Source organism: Cervus canadensis, chromosome 4 (genome assembly GCF_019320065.1).
Source record: "Cervus canadensis isolate Bull #8, Minnesota chromosome 4, ASM1932006v1, whole genome shotgun sequence".
Taxonomy (NCBI): Eukaryota; Metazoa; Chordata; class Mammalia; order Artiodactyla; family Cervidae; genus Cervus; species Cervus canadensis.
In genome coordinates this window covers 48125672-48141481 of record NC_057389.1, presented here as the reverse complement: position 1 = coordinate 48141481, position 15810 = coordinate 48125672, and the positions used below count along the sequence as shown (strand labels likewise).

The 15810-nt window shown below is 51.3% G+C and overlaps 1 long non-coding RNA gene across 1 annotated transcript in view; it reads left to right on the top strand.

Annotated features, from left to right (window-relative positions):
• Positions 1–15166, top strand: part of LOC122439727 — a 51180-nt gene extending 36014 nt beyond the window's left edge. The window contains exon 3 of the long non-coding RNA XR_006268981.1: positions 15073–15166. This is a non-coding gene — a long non-coding RNA (uncharacterized LOC122439727). The remainder of the gene's footprint in view (positions 1–15072) is intronic.
• The last annotated feature ends 644 nt before the right edge of the window (positions 15167–15810 follow it).

Genomic DNA, 15810 nt, shown 5'->3' with positions numbered 1-15810 from the left:
GGAAGGGGACTCGTAATGCTAAGATAGCACACACAACAGAGGGCCACTATGTTATCTGATGTGTTACAGAGAAAGAAAATCATGTGAGCTCAGCTAGAGATAAGCATTTTTCTGATTCTAAATTCCAAAATGGATCCCTTCACACAGTGGTGAAATCCAGTGCTGTTTCCTGACATAGTGGACCACAGCTTCACCCCATTTTGGCATAGATATGGAAACATCCTTCAAGTGTGTGCTTTGTAAATCACCCACCTGTGAAAGCCAACAATTTGGAGTCATATACCAAGGTCACAGGTGTGGAAGCTCTGTACCAAGGTCACATGATAAAAATCTCTGAAACTGACCAAGCCCCACAGCAACTGTTGCCACGAGCTTCTGAATCAAAACTGGCCAGTTTCCGGACCCAATATTAGGTAAAATACCCATTGTATTATCTACCCTATAGCATCCTAACCAGTCACCTGGTTAGGATGACCAGGATGATCACCATTCTGGTAGGAATTTTCTCTGATTTGAGACTATAAAAATTGGCTGCTTGCCTGCAAAAGTGTTCCGCTCTCCCTTGAGCCAGCACACTGTTCTAACAGCGTCTCCCACTCTAATAAACTTTATTCTCCTCTCATTCTGCCTCATGTCTGGAAATTCTTTTCCAACCTGCACATGAACCACAACAAACTACAGAACATTTCATTACCTCAAGGAAAGGCAATTTTGTAGGTTGCTGAGCTCATAGGTTCCTGGTGAGAGGCTTCCAAATATCAATTCAGCACTCAGCATGGAGAAGAGAGAGAGGCAGTTCCCTCTCTGATACAGCATTTCTGTGGTCCTTCCTGCCTTCCCTCAGCAGTCTTAGCCTGTCCTATTCTATTCAGTACCCACTTTGGGTCAAAAGTAAGGGTTTGGACCTTAGTTACAGTGAGAGAAGGTCAAGAATCACAAACTTATGGACTTTTGGAACTGAAGGACATCAGAAACATGCTGATTGCTCCTTAACCTTGATTCCCTCTTTCCACCAAAGGACTTATTAGCTAGAACCATGGCTACCTAAGGGGTTTCACCTTAGAGACACAGGTTTGATCCCTGGGTCAGGAAGATCCCCTGGAGAAGGGCATGGCAATTCACTCCAGTATTCTTGCCTGGAGAATCTCCATGGGCAGAGAAACCTGGTGGGCTACAATCCATAGGGTCACAAAGAGTCAGACACGACTGAAGTGACTTAACACAACGGGCTTCCCAGGTGGCTCAGTGGTCTGTCTGCCAAAGTAGGAGATGCAAGAGATGCCAGTCTGGAGGAGGAAATGGCAATCCACTCCAGTATTCTTGGAGTGGAAGATTCCATGGACAGAGGAGCCAGATGGGCTACAGTCCCTAGGGTCACAAAATTGGACATGACTGAGTACACATGCTTTCGCTAATGGCTACCTAAAATAAAGACTACGTTTCATTTCCCATGCCCCTTTGCCAGTAGGTATGCCATGTGACTAAGTTCTGGCCAACAAGATGAGGCAGCTTCTGAGTCTTCCTTTGTTCTTTCCTTCTTTGTCTGTCCACCTTTCTGTCTCTGTCTCTTCAGCCTTGCTTCCTGGAATGTGGGTATGATGGCCACATTTTTGTATCACTAGGATGAGTGCTGCACCATAGGGAAGGTGGACGTGAACTAGAAGGACTTGAACTAGCTAGGAGAGCCACCACTGCCCTGGACTTCCCATCTTTATATATTTTTTACTTTATACTTTTTTTTTATTCGACTACTTTATACTTTTATGAGAGAAAGAAATAAGCATCCATATTGGGAAGCCATTGTTTTGAACTTGTTTCCTATAGTCGAATCAATTCCTAATTGATGGCATTATCTCTTCCAAATTTTCCATATCCTCCACCACCCCTCAAAAATACCATCTTTCCATCCAAGGCTTGAATCCATTCCTTAAAGGATTAGGACAGCTCACACAATCACTACCTCTCGTAGTCATTTCATCTTTGGAACTGAATTGTTAGGAATGTGTTAGAAAAGTCTTCCTCATCTTCATTCATTCAGTCTGTATACAGCCAATTTTCTCCCTCAGGAGGGTCAGAGTCCTGCTGACAGTGCTCACAAGGGCCCAGAGCTTCTATTCCCGACTCCCTCCCTTCCTCGCAGGATCTGCCTGTGTATCCCTTATGCCATTTCCCAGAGCCCCATGAGAAAAGAGACTCAGTATCCACAGCTTCCCCACACATGGGTGAGGCTTCAGGTTTGCAAGCGGCTTTTGACTCTGTGATGCAGTGTATTATACATCAATGAAGTTTGAGACATTTGGAATATGTGATAAGAATTCCTCCCATTTGCATAACAGCTTACATACTTTCTCCCACATTCTCATTTTATTACTATTATTGTTACTACTATTAGTAATAATAATAATAATGTTCCCATTATAGAAATTTAAAGAAATATGTAAAATGTAGCATTAAGGTGCAAAGTTAGGAACAAAGGAATAAAGAAAAACAAAGAATGGATTACAAAATATAATCAGACAATAGCTTTATTTTTATTTTTAATTTTTTTCTTTTTTTTTTAGTGACCAGCGGGACCCCTGGGGGGCCTGGCCCATGGGGGAGGGGCAGAGTTGGCTCTAAATCCTCCCCTGCAGGCCCTTTCCAGCCCCCTAAGCAACTAGGGGGAGGGGGAGTCCCGTCCATGCCCAGGGCTGGGGGTGGTCTTGGTTCCCCCCCGCCCCCGCCCCATGCATCCTCCTTATCCAGGGCCCTAGATCGTCCCAGCTCCACATCCAGGGCTTTGGGGTGACTCGCTGTGGTTTAGCCCTGAAGTCTGCTGACCCCCGGGCTCCCCAGGGTGACACCTCGCCCTCCTACTGTCTGGCCCAGGGCAGCTCTGCTCTCCAAACGCCCCCCACACTTCTGAGGGCTCAGGAGGTCTGGGGTCATCCTTCCCACCATGGGGCAGGTGGCGTCAGAAGCCCCAGTCCTGGCCTCAGTGCATTCCAGACCTATGTTTCCGGGAGTGTCTACACCTGTCCATGGAGGCGCCATCCCTGCACAGGCTCACAGGTCTGGCGGTCCTCGCTCCATCTCTGCTGCTCTGTGGGCAGCCTGCCTCCTTCCACTTGTGGCTGCTCCCCTTTACTGGCCTGGTCACCTAGGCCGAAGCCCCCCCACTTCTGGGAGAAGGGGAGTGCGGCTAGCGGGGGGCTGAGGGGGCAAGGGGTGCCCTGCTCTGGGGAGGAGGGCTGGGTCAGGCTGCTGGGGCCCGCGGTGACCCAGAGTCCAGGGCTCCCTCGTGGTACGTTGGCATCGCGGCCATGGGCTGGGCCTGGGTCGGGTGGGTGGGAGGATGGATGATGTAATGACACAGCGCAGAGAAGTCACGGTGCTGAGGGGCCGGGCGTCCTGCACCGCCATCCACCAGCCGTGGTCCTTTTGCACCCCTGTGGCCCTCCGTGTGGGGTCTCACAGCCTTCCCGAGGACCCCACCCTTCAGCCTCCTCAGCCGCCTCTGGTAGAGCAGCCCTGACCTTTGCCAGGCCACGCCTGGCTCAGCCCTCGAGGACTGAGATCCGTACCCCAGAATCCAGTGCCGCCCGCACCTGATGTCCTTCCAGCCCCACCCAGCTTCTCCCCACACCGTCCCACTCCCCCGGGGGCACAGCCCTTGTCTGTCCCCACGCCTTGTCATGCTGCACTCCATCCTTCTTGCCCAAAGGCCCCTATTTCCTCCCCATCCTCTCGTGGGGGTCCCCAGGCCCCCGTCTTCTCCCCTCGATCAGACAATAGCTTTAAAGGAAGAAAGAAAGAAGTCATATACACACAGGGCATAACTAGATACTTTGCTGCTATTTATTGAGTACTTATTCTTCATAAGGCCCTGGAATAAGCTATGTAATTAAATCCTAGTGAGTATCTTGCAGGTTAGATATTTTGGCTAATTTAAGATGATGACAATGAGCCTCGGGGAGGTTAAGGGTCCTTTCTAGAGTCCCGAGGGCTCTAATGGTGAAGTTAGCGCCTTGGTCTGCATGTCCCCTACCGAGTCTTTCCTCCTCACTCCTTCGGACAGCCCACTCCTGCAGCCTGGAATGCTCTCTTCTGCCCCTTTCTTGATGACATGGGCACCACCTCTTCCCCCACATCTCAGCTTCAATGTCACCTCCAGGACGAAGACTTCCCTGACCACCACCTGCCATCTCTCACCACTCTGATAGCTTATTCACATGGAGTCTTCTCCTTCTCAACACACTTAGGTGTCTGTTCAATGCCTATCTCCGGCGCTGGTGCCGGGGATTGCATCTGTCTTGCTTGCTGCTGGTGTGTCGGCACCTAGAATGGGACGTGGCACATCCAGGTGCTGAAACCTTGGTGAATGAATGGCAGCCTGGGCTCACAGCCCCCAAATCACCCTGCCTCCCCAGGATTTCCCCTGACTCCTGGGCCTGAAGGGGCCCTCAGAGCTTACCTCATCCTATCCCTGCATAAGAGAAAGGGGAAACTGAGGCCAGAGAGAGCAAGGCACCTGTGAGGGCTCCACAGCGGTTAGACACACAGCTAGGGGAGAGCAGGGTCCTGGTTCCAGGACAAGGACCAAAAACCAGTGAGTGGCCCCGACTGGCCCAGTTTTCTATTTGTGGAAGGATAAAGTGATGCGGGATAGCCCTGAAAAGTGGCTGGTGGGAGGCGCTGCCTAGAACCATGTGGCTGGCCTGGGGAGGAGGCAGAAAGTCCTGCTGGTCTGGCTGGGAAGGAATCCAGCAGGGGCCTTGCTGGGTTTCCTCTCAACAGGGGGGGAAGTAAACACATTCCTTGGCCATGCAGGCATCCCCCGGCTCCAACCGCCCCACCAGCTGCCAGGGCCCTGGGTCCAGTGATCTGTTGCCCTTTGGAGGAAAGGCCCAGAGAAGGTGCATGACTCACCAGGGTCAGAGACTTGTGTGGTGGCTGGTACCCTGTGCCAAGCTGCCTCCTGCCCCAGTGCACAAAGGTGAGAAGGACATCATGTCCCTCTCCCCATCCTGCTCCTGCAGAAGCCCAGGGACCACCGGGCCAGCTCCCAGCCAGGCTAAGCCTCTCTGAGGATCAGCATCTGGTCCCCTCCACCAGCCAGGACAGTGAGGAGGGCACCGGGGACCGCTGACAAGTCAGGAATGGCATTAGTAGCACAGGATCCTGCCTCTTACTGTGCTTATGTCCATGTGCTCTGTCCCCTCAGTCCTGTCTGACTCTTTGCAACCCCATGGGCTGTAACCAGCCAGGCCCGTCTGTCCATGGGATTCTCCAGGCAAGAATACTAGAGAGGGTTGCCATTCCCTTCTCCAAGGGATCTTCCCAATCCAGAGATCAAACCCACATCTCCTGGAGTTCCTGTGTAGCAGATTTTTACCACCAAGCCACCGGTAAAGAAAAAAGCTCCCTCTTACCGAACAGGTGGGGAAACTGAGGCCCAGAAGGGCGGGGACTTGCCCTAAGAGCCGCAGCAAGGCGGTAGCTAAGCCAAGACCAGAACCCAGGTCCCATGGACAATGGTGTCATGTCATTGAAGCCAGGACCCTGCTACCTCTAGCTCCTCCTCCAGCCCCCGCCCACCCCTCTTCTCCCTTCAGCTCTCTCAGGCCCTTCTACATATGCTGATTCTTCTGCCCAGAATGTCCTCCTTGAACTCTCTGGACTGGGCAAACTCTTACCTGTACTTCAGCACCATTCTTTGCTTTCCCGGCCCACAAACCAGCTGCCCTGGGGGCAGGGCACGCCCTGCAGCAGCAGCAGCAGCTGTCCTCGGAAGCCAGTGCCAGGGCTGCAAGCACAGCAGCTGTGAAACCTGGTTCTTGGCAGCAGCCAGCAATGATTCACAGGGAGTGGGAAGACAGGAAGGCTTGGGTGTCACCCTATGTAATAAGTCTGATGTCAGGAAAAAGAGCCTCGGGTCTGGATCGGGAGAACTGGCCGGCTTCTCTCTCCAAGCTATAGGATCTGGTGGAGGCTCTTCAATCCCCTGGAGAGGAATCACTGAGGCTCAGACTCCTGGGTCTGGAATTGGAACCACAGGGCAGCTGTTAACTCTCCTGTCAGATCCAGTTGGTAGATAATAGCTCTGGATGGGGCACTGTGTTGAGGAGGATTCAGAGAAAGGAAATCTGATAGTTGTTGTTCAGTCACTCAGTTGTGTCTGACTCTTTGCCACCCCTTGGACTGCAGCATCCCAGGCTTCCCTATCTTTCACTATCTCCTGCAGTTTGCTCAGATTCATGTCCATTGAGTCGGTGATGCCATCCAACCATCTCCTCTGATGGTAGGCCTGTCATTTATTTGATACCCCTGCACTGGGATCTCTCTAAGGGCCCTCCCTCCCTGATGAGCACACTCCTGTGATCAGAATCAGCAGCTGTCCGAGCTCTGGCAGGGCCCCAGCACAGGCAATAGGGCCTTTGGTCAACACACACACACACACACACACACACACACACACACACACACACACGAGATGGGGCCCTTCCCAGGCAAGCGTCTCTGGCTGCCGGCTCCAGCCCTCTCCCTTCTGTTGGCCCCAGATAAACATTCCTTCTAGCTTTGCCTCCTGAGCTGTTGCTGGCTTATTCATGCCAGATCAGCACAGCCCAGATCTCAGCAGAGTATCAGGCTAAGCTGCTTCCTGCCTGCTGCTGGGAAGGGCTGAGGGTCCTGGGCCTGGAAAGAGGAGGGAGGAGGGCTGGGAGGCTGAAGTCCAGTCCCTGGGCTGATAAGCAGCCTTGGACGTTGCCCTAAGAATTTCCTGTTGTTGCTTCCTTCTTCCTCATAAGTGTATCTCCAGTCTCTCGTCTAGCAACCTAGCATCTGGTCGCCATTACAGACTCAGAGGCCTTTTGTAGGTCAGGGACCTGGGTTTGCTGTATGGCCCTGGGCTGGTGTGTGCCTTAGTTTTCTCATCTGTAGAATGGGGGAAATAATACTGAATGTGTTCTGATAGGTGATAGCTAAGGGATGGTACTGGGTGTCCCCTTAAAATTTATATCCACAGGAAGCTGTGAATTTGACCTTACTTGAAAATAGAGTCCTGGCAGATGTGATCAAGAGGGCATAGTGCAGTAGGGTTGCCCTAAATCTATTGTGACTGCTGTCCTTATGGGAGATTTGGACACAGAGATGAAACACAAATACCTGTTAGGTAGTTAGAATAGGGAAAAGGAGTCCAGAATGGCAGTGGCTAAAAGACCTGGGAGGGAAAAGCCCGCGAAAGTAGAACAAAGGAAGGTCCGAGGACCGGAGTGTGAACCTCAGGTAAAACAAACAGCACCCCTGGCTGGCCCAATTTACATAGGACAGGCCCAGGGAGAGAAAAACATATAAAAAGAGGAGCCAAAGCTAGCTCTCTCTCTCTCCCGCGTGATGGGGCGCTCTTCTCTTCGCGTCTTTGGATCGATGTGCCTTCACACCTCGAAGATGGATTTTCCTGCTATTATCTAAATAAAATAGAGCTGTAACACTGAACTGTAACACTGATTTATTTAAGAGCTGTAACACGGTCCGTTCGAGGCCTGAGAGCTATGACACGTCTGTCCAAGACCCGAGAGCTGTGACACGCCGAGGGGGCTTTAATGTCCGTCACTCCAAATCTTTGTTGTGACGAGACAAAAACTGAGGAGCAAACACTTGTCTGACATACCCGTAGGAGGAAGGCTGTGTGAAGACAGAGCTGAGACTGGAGTGCTACAGCCACAAGCCAAAGAGTGCCAGAAGCTACCAGATTGGAAGAGGCGAGGAAGGCTTCTCCCGGGAGCCTTTGGAAAGAGCATGGCCCACCTGATACCTGGATTTTGGACTTCTGGCCTTGGGAGTTGTGAGAAAACAAATTCCTGTTGTTTCAAGTCAGCAGCAACCCTACGAAATGCCTAAGGGATGTCTATATGCTTATATCTGCTACACAGTGGTCACTCAGGAGAGGGACTCCCACCCCCACGTGGCTCCTGGTGATGTTAGTGCTTCTCCTTCCTAAGCCTAACCCTAAACCCTAGCCCTAACTCTGAATGCCTCCCTCTCCCTGAGTACGGGCTCTGCCAGCACCTGCCAGCCAGGCTGGGTGGGAGGGCAGAAACAGGACTAGACGTGTGGGCACAATATCAGCCTCACCAGGGCTGGCTGAGACCAGGCCCAGAAAAGCCCAGTTTCCCCACAGTGTGGAGGTCAGAAGTGTGCAGGAGTCCCCAGCAGCCACTGAATTCTAGACTCTAGGCTCCGTGGGGGCAGGAGCCAAATCCACTTGGTACCCTCAGCACCCAGCACAGGGCCTGACACTTAGTAGCCCTACTATGTGCCCATCCTACTTTAATCCCTCACAGCATCCCTGTCAGGGGCCCTCACTGCCCCTCTTTCACAGCTGAGAAAACTGAGGCACCGGTAGTTTATGTGAATTGGCCAAAGTCTTACTGTTGGTAAGTGGTATATCCAGGGAATCTGGCTGATAAGCTCAGCCTCTTATCTGCTCATCTTGAATATTTATTGAAATAGTGAAAGGGTAGAGCCAGGCTGCAGCCTCTGATGAATTCACACATGTTCTCTTAAGGCCCAATTCCCCACCCCCAAGAGATATTTACTAGACCCTGCGAGTGAGAGGTGGGGCACGGGAAGTGTGCTCTGCCCACAGTGGCCCAGGAAGGCGTCTGGCATGAGTTCTGATGGAAGTTGGCTGTCACTTTAATCAACCCACCCATGATCTGCCCTCTGGAGCCCACCCTGACAAGCCAACCCTCGCAGAAAGAAAAACTCCTTTGGTCAGAAACAGATTCAGTGGGTTGGAGGGACCTGATTATTTTCTTTCTTTCTTTCTGGCTGTGCTGGGGTTTTCTCTAGTTGAGTCAAGCAGGGGCTGCTCTTCGTTGCAGTGCACAGGCTTCTCATTGTGGTGTCTTCTCTTGCTGTGGAGTGCAAGCTTCAGGTGCACAGGCTTCAGTAGTTGTGGCTCGCAGGCTCTAGAGCACAGACTCAATAGTTGCGGTGCACGGGCTTAGTTGCTCCGTGGCACATGGGATCTTCCTGCACCCAAGATTGAATCCATGTCCCCTGCATTAGCAGGCAGATTCTTCTCCACTGGACCACCAGGGAAGCCCTATAGGACCCTGATTATTGATAAACCAGCAAGCATGGCTTTTACCCTCCCACACCCTCACCCATGGTTACTGCCATAACTGGTGTGTCAGCTGCAGGAATTGGGAGGTTGTCACTCTAGGGTATATCACTAACCCCACACAGCTTCTCTCTTCTCTCTGCACTTCTCTCTGTTGATCAGCTTTGGTTCTTGCATCAACTATTATCTTTGCTTCAATTCCTGTTCCCCCAAAAGAATGGTGCAGTTAATTTCCTACCATTCCTACCAAGTTACCTCAGAGGCTGGTGAATCAGACTGTAGATTGGGTCCCCACCCACGGTCCAGTCGGCTGCAACCAGGGAGGTGGGGGGAGGCATCACGTGACACCAACATGACTGCTTCTGAAGGAGACTGTGGGAGTGGCAGGCAGGCTGAGGCTGGCTTGGACAATGTGCTACCAGATGGTTGTGCCCTCAACTGTCTCCTTCATGCCTGGCTCCCTTATTAACAGTTGAACCCAGCTCCCTCTCACTAGCTGCCCCTGACCGCAGGAAAGACCCCTGAACTGACCCACAGACCAGAGTCAGGATGTTCATCTGGGGCAAATCCACCACTCTTTCTTTTCCCACCATGGCAGGTGATACCAGTGGAGTGCAGGTATCTCTTCAGTGAGCTGAGCACTGAATCAGACTCAGAATCAACAGTTTTCTCCAGGAAGCCATTGCCAAGCGATTCTAGCTGACATGAAAGAACTAGATAGGATGGGAAGATCTCTAGAGTTGCTTTAGGCACGGGCATGGCTTGTGTCTGAGTCAGCGCTCCCACCTAAGCAGAACACCCAGCCTGGGAGGCCTGAAACCAGTGGTCAGGGCTCCCCAGGGGAGAGAGTCTAAGTACTGATAACCCTTAGGATATTGACATCAGTCAGGCTCCTGAGGGGATGTCCAGGTCAAGAAAAAGGCTGAGGGTGAGACGCTGACTCACTGGCTCTGGGTTTGAAGTTCTTCATCACTTGATCCATTTTGTCTCTGTCTCTCTGTGAGTCAAACAGCAACATCTCCCACATCAACAGGTGCTCCTCAGCCAGCTTAGGGAGACCTGCCCAGGCCTTTGAGAAGATGCCAAAGCATTCTCCAGGTGGGGGTGCAGTGGGCAGAGGGAGCTGCCCCAAAGGCACAAGGACTGTCTGAGGAGGCACCCACTCCCTGTCTGGGGAGACACCCACTGTGTCAGATGGGAACCATTATGCTTTGGAAATATCAGGACTTCCCAGAGCCTCAATATATTCATGTGGTCTGTGCATGAATAAGAGCAGGAAGAGTACACAGGGCTTCCTCAAATTACTGGGCTTATTTTGGCAGCTGGACCACATGGGATTTAAATAAAAGAAATTCACCTCCCTGTGGAAGAATGCAGATAACAGAAAGAGGGAAGAGGACTGGATAGGAGAATGAGTCACGGTTAAAACGATCCTGCATGAGAAGCTAAGCCAGAGTGAGGACCCTCAGCTCCTGCTAATTTTTCCACACAAGAGCCCAGTCCCAATGTTGCCAGAGTTTCCAATTTTTCAAAAGAAGACAAAAATCCAGATTTCTCTGTGAAATACTTTTAAATTGTGGTGAGTAATTCAGAAAACACATTTTCACTTGGAGCGTTCAGTTTGTGTGTATGTGTTTAATATCTTTAGAGGAAGAATCTCAGGTCTTTTCCTCCAGGGTTTTCTATGAGCTTCTCTCATGTCGAGAGCTGAAGACACCAGAGCCTGAAACCAAACTGCGGATTCCAGCACCCCTTGGCCAGAGCTCCGATCTGTGCCGGCCTCTGGGATGCCGTGTCTCTGTGTTTACATGCCCGTGAGGACCAGAGAGGCTTTCCCAGAGCCACGCTCTGCTGGGTGCTCACACGCTCCAGAGCCACCCACTTCGTCATCATAGAAACCAGGCAGATCCAACCAGCCCAGGGCATGGCTTCTCTTCTCGGTCGTTTTGCAGTCCTGAGTGACCAGCCAGGATGCCCACACATACCCTTGTGGCGGTGGCTCCAGGAAAGGGCATGGAAAGAGTGTAACATGAGGCCAGCCCAGGGAGTGCTGGTCCATTCAAACATTTCATAGCAATCTCAACACATCAAAATGTGAGGCAAGTGCACAGAGCAGGCTGACGGGGTGGGTCTGGGTGCTGTAGAACAAGATTGGACCCGCTGTGAAACCTACCGTGGGAACCCTGCTGCAGAGACACTGCTCGATGCAGGGCTGGGCTGGGGTCTGAACACCAGACATGCCTCCAGGTGGGCAGACCCTTCCGGAAAGCCCACACCTGAAGGCCCCAGAGGGTGTCAGAGGAGCCTGGTGGCAAGGAAGCACATAGCATCAGACAACAGGTGAGGAGCCTTGAGACCCCAGGGTGCAGGGAAGGCCTGGTCCTGGGAAACGGGAGCGGAGGGTTTACTCTGGTCACAAGAGGGCCTGAGTTACAGCCAGAGCTGGGACCTTTCCCGGGCCAGGCAGGGTTGTGGCTGGTGCTCAGGGCAGGGTGGAGCGGGGTGGGGGAGGGCAGGAAGGGAGTGGTGCCCACACCTGGTGAGGCAGTACGCGTATTAAAACATGATGCCTTCTCTCCATAATGAGTCACGGCTGTGGCAGCACATTCCCCCCTACCTTATTCTTAATGCCATCTTTAAAAATTAGTCAAAAAGGAGGCACTTCTGGAGAACGTGCTCAGGGGAGTGGCCCCAGTGACACGTGGTGAGTGAGGATGGAGAGCAGAGAGGGTTGGAGTGGTGAACAAGTTCTGGAACAAAGCTATGAAAGTGTAAGTTCCGTCTCTGCCAGTTACTAGCTGCAGGACCTCAGGGAAGCTACCTGCCTCTCAGAGACCCATTTCCTCATCTGCAAAGTGGGAGAGTAATGGCAGCTACCTCCTAGAGCTATGAGGAGTAAATGGATAAAGTGTGTGGGAACCTTTGCCCCTGGCACTTAGGAGTCACTCTGTGAGTACCTACTGTCATTTGAGGTAAGGAAGAACATCCAAAATTTCATCACCAAAAGGAACCAAGAGTTGGTTTACATGTGGGGAGATAGAGGCCCAAGTCTTCCAATGCCAGTCCAGAATGAGCCAGGACCAGAGCCCAGATCATCTGCCCCTCCCAGTACACCCCATCTGGGGAACAAATCAAACCCGGAAATGATGACTCCTGGAAAACCCCGCTCTTTCTGGCACCCAGAGGAAGACAAGCCAAGTAGCTATTTAGAGCCTCGGGTGCTAGCACAGCCCTAGCACTAAGGATGTACATCTGAGAATTGACAGGGACCCCTTCCTTCTTCCAGCCTAATGCAGAGGCTGCAAGAGCTAAAATCTGGCCCTCCCAGCCTCCCTCGACCTCACTCAAGCTCAGCCAAGGAGCTGGGGCTAAGTCAGGCGCGAACCCAGGCCTGGTGGCTGGTGCCCCATAGTCTACCTCTCTACACAGGAGACCTTGCTCCCTCCACACCATATTTGTTTTCAGGATTGGTTCAGGGTCATCCCTGTAACAATCATTAGAAAAATCAATAACACTGTGTCCTTAATACGTCCATGGGCTGTGCTAAGTGAGGTTTTTCTGCTTTTTTTTATTGGCAGTTCTGCACAGCATGTGGGATCTTAGTTCCCTGACCAGGAATCCATGCCCCCTGCATTGTGAGCATGGGGTCTTAGCCCCTGGACCACCAGGAAAGTCTAAGTGAGGGTTTTTTTTAATTGCCACTATTTTATAAGGTAAGGCTATAACATTATTATTTCCATTTTACAGATGGGGCCAAGTCAGACCAACTTCCCCTAGCCAATAAGTGAAAAAAACACAGTTTGGACAGGCACACCTACTCCCTCTTCACCACATCCTCCTGACATGGCAACACTTCCCTTCTGTGCCTGCGCCCTTGCTGTTCCACTCTGTGGCCTTGTCAGGGTCTTTGCCTACACCAGAGGTTCATTTAGGATCTTGAAGAGTAAAAGAGTAAAAAGGAAAGGCTATTGTGGTAGCTCCTCCATCCTCAAGCCAGACCCTCCCGCTGTGGGTGTGAGACCCTTTCCTTTCGCTACAGCCTCTGGACTGTGTTAGCAGCTCCCTTCCCCAGTCACTGACTTCAGTCTTTAGGCCTTAAGAATGTGAGGGAACAAACAAGGCACCAGGCTTGGGTGTGAAACTTCCTGCTGCTGTAGGCGTGGACGCCCACTGGCAAGGAGAGGGGGACACCTGCCCAACTGTCAGGGCACAGACAGCCCTTCGGGAACCCTGCTGGTCCCACCTCAGATCCTCCATCATCCCAACTCTCTAAAGCCCCATGAGGGGCAAACCTCAGTCTGTACTGTGATAACTTGTTAGGGTTATTGTAATGAAGTACCACATACTGGGAGGCTTGAATAACAGAGGTGTATTTCTGGAGGCTAGGAGTCTGAAATCCAGGTGTCAGCATGGTTACTTTCTTTTGAGGGTTGTGGGGGAGAATTGGATCCAGACCTCTCCCTTAGCTCTTGGGGGTTTGCTGAGAGTCTTTGGCATTTCTTAGTTTTTAGACTCACCACACCATCCCTGCTTTCGTCTCCACATGACCTTCTCCCTGTGAGTCTTTGTGTCCAAATTTCCCCTTTTTATAAGGACGCTGGTTGAACTGGATGTGGACCCAGCCTATGATCTCATCTTAACTTCATCATCCACAGTGACCCTGTTTCCAGATAGGTCACATTGCCAGGTACCGGAGGGTTATGAATTCAACATCTTTTAGGGGGAGACACAATTCAACCCAGAGTACCACCTCACAGAACTGCAGAGTGGATTAAGTGCGCCAAGGCACGAAGCGCCTGCTGCAGATTCATCACTCACTCAACAAATGTTCGTCATTATCATATCATTATCATATCGTTATCTGCTGTGCAGTGGCTGCTAGTGTCTTGCAGTGTGTCTTTGTGGGGCAACTGCCACAGGGACAGTGTGAGTATTCTCCTGGAACATGGCTCCAGAATCTCCCTGCAAGGAGGACCTTGAGGGTGGAGGGGCTCAGTGCTCGCTGACGGCCCCGATCTCACCAGCAAAGACCGCAATGATTCTGAAGACACTCTGAGTCCCACTTAATCTGTGACTGAGGGACTGTCAATTGTGGCCCGTATCAAACACTATTTAGAACCATCACTGCTATCAATCCTTTGGGATGGTTCCTCAGTCATCACGGACGGTGAGGTGGCATGACTAAGCACTCCCAAGGCACCTTTGACACAGCCACAGCATGTGCAATGTGTTGTTGTGGACGGGCTGGGAGCCCCAGGAGCTGAGTCATGGGGTGACTTTGGGAACCCCACAATGTGCCCAGCCCCTTCCATGTGTGCCCATGTAGGTGGGGACCACAGCTCTCTAGCTGGGAGGCAACAGCCCCTCCTGGGTGGGTGGGAGCAGCCCAGGCGTCTCCCTGGAGGGGTGAGGGGCAGATTGAATCTCAGATTGCTACCTGCCTCCTGCATTTAAGCTACCTCTTCACTCAGCACTTTGCGGAGCTCAAGTTCAAAGTCCTGGCAGAAAGACCTGATAATGAATCTAAGCCAGTGAGGATACAAAGCTTTCATTATGGTGCTTGTAAACGTACGTGTCCTTCCTCCTGTTTCTTCTAATTTCCGGTTGCTTCCCTGTCCCTATTTATAAAAGTACTTTGAAAGTTGGGAAACTTGAGGCCTGAGCAGGTAGCCCAGCAGGGCTGAGGAGAGATGGCCAGGAAAGAGCTATGGTTTGGCCTGTGGGGCAAAGATCCTGGTAGACAGTCCTGGAGGAGCATCAGGTGGTGTAAGCAGAAATAAAAACAACTAGCATTTATCAAGCGTCTACCATGCCCTGAGCACCAGACTCACACGTCATTTTCTTTAATCTTCACAGCAGTGCCACAGTTAGTAGTGTAATTATAGTTCCATTTTACAGATGAATGGAAGAAATAAAGGGAGACTTCCCTGAAGGTCCAGTGGCTAAGACTCTGTGCTCCCAAGGCGGGGGGCCCGGGTTCAATCCCTGGTCAGGAAACTAGATCCCACAAGCTACAACTAAGAGTTCGAATTCTGCAACTAAAGATCCGCATGCCTCAATGAAGATTGAAGATCCTCAGTGCTACAACTAGGACCTGGTGCAGCCAAATACATAAATAAACAAATAAATATTTTTTAAAAAAAGAGAGAGAGAGAAAAGACAAGAAACAAAGGTTTAGTGACTCATCCAAGGTCATAATGCCAAGAAGTGACGATTAGCCATTTGAACCCAGACCTGATTCCAAGGCCCAAGCCCTTTCCTACAACACTGGTCCACCAACCATGGTCTGTGATGAGGTCCCCAAGTCTGGAGCAGAGCAACTGAGTCTCTCTCTAGCCTGTGTGTCCACGAAAAGCCAGAGACCAGAGGGCTGAGCCAGTGTGGGGGGCTCCACATGTCCTTTGTGAGGCTAATGAAAGATTTGGTCCAGATCTTAAAATCTATGCTCAAGGGAATTCCCTGGCAGTCCAGTGGTTAGAAATCTGAGCTTCCACTGTAGGCGGCAGGGGTTCAATCTGGTCAGAGAACTAAGACATGGCGTGAAGTACAGTGCGGCCAAAAAACAACAACAAAACAACAAAAGCATGTAATCCACACTCAAGAAGGTGTGAAGAGGAATATAAATAGCAATAATAATAATAAAAAACCAACTCCTGTAACACAGGACAGACCATGTAGGAAATTCTCACAGATACAATGCT